The sequence below is a fragment of the Populus euphratica genome, unplaced genomic scaffold (genome assembly GCF_000495115.2).
Source record: "Populus euphratica unplaced genomic scaffold, PopEup_1.0 scaffold16.1, whole genome shotgun sequence".
Lineage (NCBI taxonomy): Eukaryota > Viridiplantae > Streptophyta > Magnoliopsida > Malpighiales > Salicaceae > Populus > Populus euphratica.
The window spans coordinates 1,134,426-1,147,223 of NW_011499882.1; the positions used below are offsets into that span (position 1 = coordinate 1,134,426).

Genomic DNA, 12,798 nt, shown 5'->3' on the forward strand with positions numbered 1-12,798 from the left:
ATCTAGCCAAGCTCAAACTATAAAGTAAGGCACAGATTAGCATAATGAGATATCAAAGCAAGCTAGCTAGCAATCATACAGAAGCTCTAGGAATTTAGTCGTCACAAATTGTTAGATAAGCAAACATGGCACCACTCAAGTCTCTTAGCTCCCCAGCAGCCCTGCTTCTCTTGCTCATTGCACTTGCAGTGCAGACTCAACTGGCTCACTCGCAGATATGCACATCCCAGCTTAACAGCCTGAATGTCTGTGCACCATTTGTGGTTCCTGGTGCACCGAACACCAACCCTAGTACTGATTGTTGTAATGCTCTTGGTGCAGTGCAACATGACTGCCTCTGCAACACTCTCCAGATTGCGGCTCGCCTCCCTTCTCAGTGCAATCTTCCACCTATCACTTGCGGTAACTAGAGCAGGTATGAAGTTCGAAAATAAAATTTTTAAAATTAAATTGCTAGGAAGATATTGGTAATATTACTTAAAATCTCAAAAGCAATTGTGTATATAAAACTTTTAAGTTTAGATAATTTTTTAATATAGTATTTAAATATTTTAACTTTAATAATCCAATTACAAGTTTATATCTCATTATTTTTATTTTAAGTTTATATCTTACTATTTTTATTTTATTTAATTAAATTATTAATACATTAAACACTATGTGAATTTTAAGTTTTAATAAGTATCACTTCAAAGAATATAAAAGAGAGAAATATTATAATAATTTAAGCTATGAGTTTCTTGGTTTTTTTTCCTTTTAAAAAAGTGATGGCTCTTGTCGACGAAAACAATTTTACTCTCTGTACCAACTGTTCTTAGCAATTAAAATATATAATATGGTCCAACATTCATATCTAAGCATGAATTATCCATCCCTTATCATATATAGTAGTTTCACTTGGATTTTTTTTTAATAATAATAATAATAATTTATGTCTATCGTCTCTTTGCAGGTACAAGACAAGCATGAAGCTGTCGGCAAAAGAGTGAAAAGAATATTAGTGTAATTGGAACTTCAACCATTGAAGTTTATGATCCATCAATCTTCCTTTTCTCTTTCAAATGTGTCCCGATGATCTGTAACCAAGCAGAAGCTTCATGCTGATTAATAAATAAAACACATTTTCTATATATCGTAATTGTGACTACTTGATATATAGTAATTACATGCTCGTACGTAGCACTGCAAACAAATAGTAGAAACATTAAATTAAATACTGATTAACAATAGAACTCATTGAAATTATCCGAAACAAAACAAGGGGCGATCGAAGATGGCTTCATGATATATTAAAATGGTGAACAGGGATTTCACATGGAAACATTAAATTAAATAATGATTAACATGTAATTACCGTGTTAATTGTATAATTCTACTAGTACATCTTGACTGTATTATATATATGTTCTGTCACATTGGATTGCATGCAAATAAATCAATTTCAGTCACTAATTGTTTCAATGGTATTTCAAGCTAATGAAAATCTTCTAACATCACTATTTTAAATTTTAATCGAGGATTTTTTTTTCTTTTTCAAAGATGTATGTTTATTTTATTTATTTAATGTGTCTTTAATATTGTGATGATTTTTGTAGTTATTTATGATATGAAAACGTAAGATTTTTATGAATAAATTCCAAGTCGTGCACATATAAATACACTCCTACAACCAAGTAAGCAATAAAATCCAAACATAAAAACCCATAAAAACCAGTGAAAGGTCATTTCCCATTCTAGCTAGCCAAGGCCACTCTAGACATACGAGGCATCCATGCAAAAGCCAACCAGAGCTACACCATGAAAACTGACCACACTACTTGTGGTCATACAATTTCTAGGCCACACAAAAACACATTTCCTAACCTTTGTTTTATTTCTTCCCTTCTTATTCATTTTTATTTATTTATCTAGTGACTTAAACATAAAAAAATCTTTTATTTTTTAAGAATTTTTTTTTCCACAAAAATAACCTAATCATCAATCAACCTGTCAACCTAGGAGAAGCCCGGCCTAGGATGCAATTATAGGATATCCAATTTTTGTATGAGATTTTTTTACAATTTCAACATTAAATATTGTGTTTATAATTTTTTTTCCTTACATATATTATGATATAGTTTTTTAATGGAGGAACTTTATGTTTGATATGAATTTATAAAAGATAAAAAATTTTACTTTAATTTACAATGCTAAAATTTATTTTTACATAACTTATGAAAAAAATAAATTTAACTTGTATATATTTTTATGTATAATGTACATGAAATAATTTATATGTAGCAAGTTAGTAGTTAAAAGTTCTATTTTTCTACTTAAAAACAAATACTAAGGTATCATTTGAAATTGATGTTTGGATTTTTTAAATAATTTTTATTTTAAAAAATAAAATAAAAAATTTTTCATGAATTTTTTTTAATAATACTGATATTTTCATAACAAAATCATCTAAAATTAAATAAAAATATATCAACTTGAGTTTTTCTCAAATAAAAAAATACTTTTAATCATATTATCAAACACATATTAAATAAAAATAAACAAAAAATATTTTCAATTATATACAGTTATGATTTTCCTTGAATCATCAAATCAAGAAATAACTTCCAAAAATCACACCAAATTTCTCCGATAGATAGAGAGAGAAAGAAGGGAAAGTAAATAATAATAAAAAAGGAGCGAAAAAAAAGAAAGATGGCTTTTGGGTAAATTACATCAACACCCCAAACTTCTACACCCCTAACTCCTCGGGTTCAGGAGACCTTACTGATGCCTATTGGCTTTCTGTTTCAGGCAAGAACTAAAAAGGGTCCTAAGCATGACTTTTCCCTAAAATTCCAAGTCCAAAGCAAACCCCTCTCCCTCTCTTTCTCTCTATCAAAAACCCTCTAGGATTTTGAACCTTTGAAACCCCCAAAACCCTTCTAAAGGTACACAATTTTTTTTTCTTTTCTTTTTTCTCTCTGCATGTCTAGCAATTTATAGAAATGTTGCTTCTTATCTATCAAAACTCTATTTTTTTTTTGTTTTTTAAGTTTCATACTTTGCTTTAAGAAATGGGTTTGTTTTTAGTTGCAAACAATGCCCATTTTGAGAATTAGAGACCCTTTCGAGTGTATATTGTATTGTGTTGTAGTTAGTTTCAAGTCAAGAGAATTTATATTTTCTTATGTTATTAGTATTATTATATCCTTTATTAGTACTGGTGATGATAATTTCAGTGACAGTGGAATTTTTAGAGTATATTTGTCAAGAAAGAGTTCAATAAATTTAGTTTTGCTATTTAATTTCACAGCTAAGAGATTTTTAATGAATTTATAAAATATAGATGGACTCTTTTTTTCTTGTTTTGATAATGTTAGATAGGATTTTTAGTTTGAATTGAATGTAAAAACTCCATGTGTTTTTTGCATGTTGTCATGGGCAGATGATGATTGTAGTTCAAGAACTGTGATCGTTTTGCCAGTTGTGATTTCTGTTGGAGTGAGCTAATGGTTGTCTTTGTATCTTTCTTTTTTGTAATGTCTCTATGTTATTGTCGGTATTTCTTCCTGTTTCCTGCAGGTCAAGGAGTAGAGATGATGAAGAATTAGGTAGTCCTTGAGATGAGTGATAACAGCATGGCAATCCGGCTTCATAAGTCAGATAAGTTGGACTTGAACTTAGATCAGGACTGTCGTAGTCTGAATTTTGCAATGGTCAATTCATCCCAGTTCAGTAACTCATCGAAAGATGGTGTTAATAGAGGTGGGGTACTAAAAATTGGCAGAGAGTTTGAATCGGATGAACATGTTTATAGATTTTACAACAAGCGTGCCAAAACAGTAGGCTTCAGTGTTCGAAAAAATTGGGTGAATAGGAGTAAGGTGCATGGTCTAGTGGTATCTAGAAAGTTTACTTGCTCTAAGGAAGGTTACCGGCGGAAAGACAAGAGAGATCTTAGTGTGAAGAAATACAGGAAAGAAACAAGAACTGGTTGCTTGGCTCACATGATTGTCACTTGCCAGCCTGATGGCAAATACAGAGTGACGCATTTTGAGGCAGAGCATAATCATGATAATATATACCCAAGTAATGCTGAATCACAACTATTATGGAGGGAAATACATGTTGATCAAGCTGCCGAAGGTGACTTGCCTAGTAATTCAGGTACAGAATCAAGTTCAACCTTTGAACTGGTGAACAGACAATTTGAAGCTTGGCAATCTCTTGATCAACTGCCCATGGATTTTGACAATTCCCTGCGGTCTGAAAGGACTAGAGATATGAAGGAGGGGGAGGCAGGACGTTTGCTGCATTATTTCCAGAGGCAGCATATTGAAAATCCATCATTCATTCATAGCATTCAGGTTGATATTAATGACAAAGTAAGTAACATATTCTGGGCTGATGATAAAATGGTAGTGGACTATGATCATTTTGGTGATGTGGTTTTTTTAGACACAAGTTACCAAATGAATAAAGATCTTCAGCCATTCTTACAGTTCATAGGAGTGAACCACCACAATCAAGCAATAATTTTTGCTGCTGCACTTTTATTTGATGACACTGTTGAATCACTTAAGTGGTTGTTTAATACATTTGTTGAGACAATGTCCGGAAAGAAGCCAAAAGTCATTCTTACAGATCAAGATGCAGCAATAGTTGAAGCAATCAATTCAATTTTACCTGAAACAAGCCATCGTATCTGTGTTTGGCAGATGTACCAAAATGCTCTGGAGCATCTTAGCCTTGTAGTGAAGGATATGGAATCCTTTTCTGATGACTTTCGAAGTTGTATTTATGACTACAATAATGAGGAGGCTTTTGTTCATGCTTGGGAGGGTCTGCTGGACAAATATGGTCTTCAACAAAATGACCGGCTAAGATGGATGCTTAGAGAAAGAGAGAAATGGTCCATAGCATATGGCAGGAACACATTTTTTCTTGACATGAAAGGCTCGCATGTGGCTGAAGATTTATCTAATAACTAGAAGTTACCTAAACTCTGACCAAGATGCTCTTCAAATTTTCAAATTTTTTGAAAGAGTGGCAGACGAGCAACGCATCAAAGAAAAACCTGCTAATGATGAAATGACTAGATCCATGACAAGATTACTGGGGAATGTAGCTTTGCTAAAGCATGCAAGTGGTATTTATACGCCAAAGGCTTTTGAATTATTTCAGAAGGAATATGAGAAGTGTGTAAATGTTGTAGGTACCTAGTGCAATGAGAAAGGATTTTTGCTTGAATATAAAGTCAGTACATTTGGACAGACTCAAGAATATACAGTCATATTCAATTCAGCAGATGACACAGTTGTTTGCAATTGCATGAAATTTGAGAATGTTGGGTTTTTATGTGGCCATGCTTTGAAAGTTCTTGATAACTGGAACATAAAGGTGGTCCCGTCCCAATATATCATGAAGAGATGGACAAAAGATACAAGGCTCGGAAGAGTAAGAGATAGCAGTGAGTTCACTGCTAAAGAGAACCTGAAGTTGGCTGTAGCTAGCCGTTACAAATATTTGTGCTGCAACATAATCAAAATATCAGCCAGAGCAGCTGAATCAGAGTATGAGTTTCAGTTTGCATTAAGACAACTAGATGAGCTAATTAAAGGTGTAGAGAAGATCTTGATGCTGAAAGATGAGGAGGGTCAAGGCATCACCTCTAGTAGCACAGTGGTGAATGGTTTTGAAAGTGAAAATGCTGAGTTTTTCTTGGATGAGGAAGAAATTGAGGATCAAGGCGAAGAAAACAGAGTGAATGGAACCAAAGAAAAGGAGAGTGCTGCTCCTGATAGACATCAACTGAAGAATATAAATGAAAAGAGATGTATGAAAAAAAGATTTCAGCTTGGACAAACACCTTCACCAAATACTAGTAGCTGCATTTCAAGTCCTCCACAAGCACGTGTTATGACTGAATGCCAATCTCACAATCCTCTTCTGCAGGTTATTCTAGCCATACTTTCAATCATCCTTTTCTCGCTTGGATCCTTTCTCATGATTGAGCTGATAAATGAATGATTCTTCATGTGTATCAAGCAGGGTTTGTATAATTTTGAGGCTAATCAAGTGGTTCAGTGCATGTACCAGCAGCAGAATCCAGTAAGGGACCATGAAGATAATCCTAACATGTACCAACAATCAGTTTTTTATGCTGACCAGCATGTCTCGCCTACTCGAACTCCATTACTCCATGTTCTATTCATGAAGATTTAACTTCTCTCCATTTATCTAATTAAAACCATGGTACTTGTCCAGGTGATCTGGTGCAGGAACCCTTAATCCGGAGCGCCTACCACAAGTCCCTCACTAACAATGCTCTATTGAGGCAGGTAAAATATTTAAATTGAAAATGGTAATATCTTGGATGTTAGCTCTTGTAATTAAATTGCAGCCAAACTTTGCGTGTTGATCATCAACTTTCTAATTTTCATCTGCAGGCAATGGATCTCGATCTCCAACATCCTCATTCATCTTCAATCTTACTATGTGATCATAGATTCAGAACTTTTGACACTTCTTATCTCGGACTCAAGTAAACGTGAAGAATGTCATATCATTCTTCTCCTATGTTTTGTATCTATGCCTGTTTAGCCTCAAATGCTTCAGTTGTTTCAACAAATAATAAGTTGGATTACCATGAGGCATTTTTCTCATTAAATAGAAAGGCAGATTCCCACACCAAAAATTCATTAAAAAATGGAAGTTCTCTCCCCTGAGTAATCCTGCATATTCCGTCTTTTTCACTCAAAAAGAGACGGCAATGGTTCTTTCTTTTTTCATTAACAAGAGGTCCTTCCTGATTCCTGGGCCATGTTCATGCTCTAGAACTTAATTCATACGCTGGCGGACCATTGACCCATGGAATTAACCATGCCATCTAGAATCCCTAAGCTAGATGTTGTGGAATTATATTAAATATTTGATGATATATTCTGTGCTTTGCTAAAAAAACTGATCCTTGTTCACCACCCGAATATTGTCTAACCAGAACCAAAACCAATTCTCTCTTAATATGTTTATTAAAAAACAGATCCTGTTTACCAACACAACATTGTTTAACCAAATTTAAATTCTCTTTTAATATTTTTAAAAAATTGATTTGTGTGGATTATTCTCCTAACTAATGAAGAGATTTTGACAGAATTATTAGATACAGAACTGAGCATAATTTTGCAAAGAAATAACCCAGAGAAGAGATGAAAAAATTACTTGATATCATTTAATTAAATAATTGACTTAGGTAGCTCCTTGTTGTTTAAAGAAATCTTATTAGTAGGTACTTCAATGGAAAAAACTTGGAATTAAAAGGTTTCTTTTTTTTATAGTTTCAGGTTTGAGTTTTAATGTTGTTAATATTAATGGTTACTGAAAACTTACTTGGTCATTAATTTTAGAATTTTGAAAGATTAATGAAGATAGTGCAAGTTGATTCAGACACCCTCCATTTCAATTAGAATTGCCTAGCTCCCAATTTAGTCTAAACAAATTGGAACAAAAGAAAAAAACAAAAAACTTGTTTGTATTTTATTCTTTTATCAATAATTAATTATTATTATTTTTATCGGTTCATATAATGAATAAAGTATTTAATTTTTTTTAATCAAGTCTTTTTTTAATTGGATCATTTTTCTTTTCATTTAACAAACCTCCACTTTTTTTTCCATCTCAATTTTATTTATTTATTTTTAATTCAAGTCCTTTATTTTTAATTGGGTCTTTTTCCTTCCCATTTTAGAAACCTCAACCTTCTTTTCACCTCAACTTTTTTTTTTCATTCAAGGGTTATATTTTTCCTTTTCTTTCCACTCAAGTCCCTTTTTTTTTTAATTGGGTCCTAGTGCTTCCCATTACTTTAGCAAGCCCGTCGTTTTTCACCCCAACCTCGTCTGCTACATTACACCTAACGCAGTTTGACTAATTGTTGTCACGTGACCAGATGTTAGGCCATTGAGAGGCATCGATTGCTGCTTTTGTTTCTGGGCAGCTGAAACATGGCAGAGGTGTTAGCTGAGACAAGGATAGACACCATTTAAGTTGGTGTAATACAAAAATATGAATGTCTGAAAATCTCCTGTTGATGCATATCCATATGATTCAGTGAATTAGCTAAGGTCCCAAGAGATGAAACCGATGGTTGCAGTACGTCTGGCCATAAAAAATGGTGAAGACTGGTGGTGGGGTTAGGGTAGCACTACCAGGGCCTTCGTATTTTTATTTTAGAAGATATCTATAATTCAAGTGTCTTTTTTTTTAATGTTTTTCGTGGAAGATTGGTTGAGAATAGCGGTAAATGATTATCAACAACGTTTGAGATTTATATAACAAGTCTCAAGACTAGTATTTTTTATAAAAATCTAAAATAATTAAGGTTTTACTTATTTATTTAAATTCATAACATATATTTTTTAGGGTATAAGGTTTTTATTATTGACAACGTTTATGTCACCTAAGAAATCAGCATTATATTCTAATATTATAAAAAACCTTATCTATTGAATAAAACATCAAATTCATATAATTTTCTGTTTTTTTTATTATTATTATTTTGAAGTGATATCATCAACAAAGCTGAAAGAGAGGATAAATTAGGAAGGAGAACTGGATCATCTAAGGATAAATAGGAAGCCCCCTTAACCATCAGGTAATGATTACTAGTATTGAAAAAAAAATATACCTATTGATCATCATATTAACCATTTTATTGGTCAATAACCGAGAAAAAATTACTTCCTATTGATCATCATATTAACCATTTTATTGGTCAATAACCGAGAAAAAACTACTTCCTATCCTCATCATATTAACTCTAAACTATTTTTCACAAGTGATCATTTTGATGCGTCTCATGTCATTACCAAAACTAACCACTACTACTATCTCATCAGAGTAAACTAATCTCTTAGCTCGTTCTAATAAAAAAATAGAAGTGGATTTAGCTAAACATCACTGAGGGATGCATCCGCAGAATTATTGTCAGAGCCGACAAAAATCCAAGGGGACTCAGCTATAGAGACTCTCTGATGGGGCCGGGTGTCTTTTTGAGATCAAAATATGGTGGAGGGCCGTTAGAGAGATGATCATGTTTCAGATGAAGATGATGAAGGTGAAGAGAAATGTCCATTAGTAAAGTTGACAACAAAAAAGAAGAATTCATGAACCTTGGCGTCAGACTCTAATAATTAAAGTAATGAGGAGGAGGATGCGTTACATATATTTATTAAAAAGATTGCATATGCTATGGAAAAACCAAGGGGATTTAGGGTTAGTGGACTTAGAAAACGTGTTTTTCATGGCTAAATTCTCCAACCAGAATGAACGTGATTTCACTTTGTTTGGAGGACCGTGGATGGTGACAGATCATTATCTTACAGTGAGACAATGACATCCAAATTTTGATCCTTATAAAGCAACCATTGAACAGGTAGTAGTGGAGTATGAAGGTGAGACTGTCGGATCTGGCAATCTAGTATTATGATAATTTTGTGTTGTGGGAAATTGGAAGCGAATAACATGGATGCAGATGCTTATGTTATAGGTGATCAAGTTCCGGAAAAAAAGCGAATAACATGGATGCAGATGCGATTTTCTTTTAATTTTTTGAATAAAACACAATTAAAATAAAAATAAAAACTAATTTTTTTAACTGGATTGGACTCGGTAAGAACATAATTGGAATTACGATCAAATTTCACAAATGCTATATCATCATGCGATATCTTTTTAATTTAGATAGTGTTATTAAATAATATTAAATACTAGTTTTTCTAGTAAAACTCAATTTTTTTAAAAAAATTACAATTTCATTACGTACAAAATTCATTTGACAAGAACTACAGTTTTCATGATTTTTTGAGCATGCAATAAAATTAGGCAAAATATTATGAGAAATAAAATTGAGATTACAGTACGAGTAAATTTAATTCACCTTAAACTAATTTTTTTAAAAAAATTACTGTTGACATTCACGTGAATAGTACGAGTGAAATAAATTAACTTCAATGGTTTTTCAAAAATAAAAAAAACTAAACTTTTCACGTAAACAGTGCGAATGAATTAATTCACTCACACTGGTTTTTTGAAATTTTAAAAAAACTGTTCACTTTAGTGAACAGTGCAACAACGGAGCATGGCTTAACTGTTCACTGAACAGTAGAGCCATGCTCCACTGTTGTGGTTCCTCCCCCACGAGAAGCAGCAAATGTTACTTCTCCAAACCTGTGACACAATCTTTGTTTTTAGTGGATCTTACCAACATAAAGCATTTTGTTCTTCTTAACCAAATGGTATTATGTGTAGTTGCGGGTGAACCTCACCTGCAACCACGTTACCAAATAGGCACTGAATCATAATTATTTTAAAGCCTAGATTTAAGATCACCTTTATTTCCTATTCCTAATATTCCGGGTAATAAACTAGTTATTATAGGATTTTGGATATTTTGAACAAATCTTAATGGATAATTATTAACTGGTTATGATATCAATTTTTGCATTATTAAAAGGTGATAGAAATGTGATTTTTATCTTTTTTTTTAGAAAAATATGCATGAAAAACCTTTAGGATTTGGTTGTATGTACAAAAACAGAACATTTTTTTCTTAAAAAAGTTCATTTTTGAAATTTTGGATTTTTTATGGAAAAATCAAATATTTTGATACTAGATTCGTATCTTACAATGTAAGTCCACGACCTGATATTAGATAAAATTGTTAGAAAAATATATGACGAACCCACAAATAATTTTAAAATGGTCTTTTGAAAGATTATTTTTTAAGTATTATTATATTATTATTTTTTTCAAATAAATGGGTTGCTTGGGCCTAAAGCCCAAGCACGACTTATTCGAATTGAGTTTGGCTTACCAACAACCCAACAATCTTCTCTCCTTTTGAATTTGGATTGGAAACGACCCAATCATCCGGGCTAGGCTAAAATGAATCTAGCCCAGCTCATATGATCATTGGCCTTGCCAAGTGACCATGTTAATTAATTGCATTGCATGCAAAACGAATTCCTGTTTTCCATGCAGTGGCCATGAAGGGTTTATAGTTGGGGAAGAGGGAAAAGAAAAGGGTTACTAGGATCAGGGGAGGGATGTTGCCGCCGTTACTAGTTTGTTGGCATGGTTAAGGTGGCGACGGAGTTACTATTGACATTGATGCTGAAGATTATCGCGTAGGGGGGAAGAAGAAGTTAACGATGGTTATTCTTATTGTCGGCGATAAGGTAAGGTTGCAAAGGTGTTAGGCTATTGTTGGTTATAGTGTTGGTGAGGTTGTGGTGACTAAGGTTGTGGTATAGAGAGGGAAGAGCAATAATGGTTGAAAAAAAAACTAGGAAGGGGCTAATTTTTTATCCACTTTGCACTAATATTTCTTGCTCATCAATGCCCGAAATGGCTTCTTGTCTTTATCAGGTACCAATCTTGGCCCTCGAACAATTCAGGCGAGAAGGATCCTAACTGCGGGCTTAAAGTTGTCTTCATAATCTTCAAAAATTAGGCTGTTAAAGGCTGATTGGTTTAGCCTTTCTATGACGGAGCCACGATGAGTGTAAGGGCAATCAGCCGACACAAATTATGGTGTAGTACAATGTAAGGCTATCATAATGGTGTATGGTTTCTTCGACTTTATGGAGAAACAAAGCATTAAATACTCTGAAAATATAGCTACTTGAGTAGCCTTACAGATACAAAGGTAGAAGATGATGAATAGTAACTAGACGTCAAGTCATCTTGCTTTCTCTTTTTTGTTGTTATTGTTGTTTTTTTTTTCTTTTGCTAGTCAAAATGCACCATTTCATTTAAATAAAATGATGTCGTTTTAATTTCTTAAAGTTTTAATTAAGTTTTTGTCTAAAGTTTAATTTAGTCCTTTGTTTTTTTATTTCTTTTAATTACATCCCTACTTGACTTCAAACTTTTAATTTTATGCAATTTTATCCTTGTGAAACTCCAATATCAACCTCAAATTCTAGCATCTTTTTTATTTTGATCCTTGGTTTGGGATTTATACAAACTAACCCTTAATTGACTTTTAAATTTCTTTCTTTAATTTCACCCCTATTTTCAAACGAATTAAGTCCCCAAAGTTTAACACCTTTTTCAAAAAGGTTCTTAGTTGTAAATTTCTTTAACTTAACCCTTTATTAACCTTAAACTTTAATTTTCTTGCATTTTTAGCCTTGAATTCAATTAATTGACTTTTTAAAAATTAAGTTTGGTCCTCTAAAATTTCATTCTTCTCAATTAAGCTTAAATTGGGCTTCCAAACTTATTTTTTCACAATTAAGTCCCTAATAAAATTAATTTAACACTTTAAAAATATAATTAAGTCCTTATACCTGATTAAATCTTTTAATTTGACCCAAATTGATTCTTAAACATAATTAAACTTTTAATTTGGCCCATGACTTGAATTGTAATAATATATATTGAATGTATGAACTTAAATTTTATTTTCATGTATTTATAATCTACATGTATGTGTGTTTACTTATTTAGTGTCATTTAATACTTCCTTTCTATTATATTAATGTTTGAGAGATTGCGATTGCATTAATGTTGATTGTTGGAATTGAGACCTAGGATGATTGGTTCGTGATTGAATAATGGTTAATAGAAGTGTAAAAGGTTGTTGTCGATAACTTGGGACCTCTCGGTATGAGGGAGACTACCAAAATTTTGGTGGACCCTTGCATGAATTTGATTTATATAAAAAAGATTACCATGTTTTTTCCTAAATTACGATTGGTGTGTTGTTCCGGTAATTGGGATGTTACAATTATGGGGGAGACTCTACCGAATATT

At 32.6% G+C, this 12,798-nt stretch overlaps 1 pseudogene; it reads left to right on the forward strand.

Moving 5' to 3' along the window:
• The first annotated feature begins 40 nt into the window (after positions 1–40).
• LOC105129713 (protein FAR1-RELATED SEQUENCE 5-like) lies at positions 41–6,564 on the forward strand (annotated as a pseudogene).
• Positions 6,565–12,798: the final 6,234 nt, after the last annotated feature.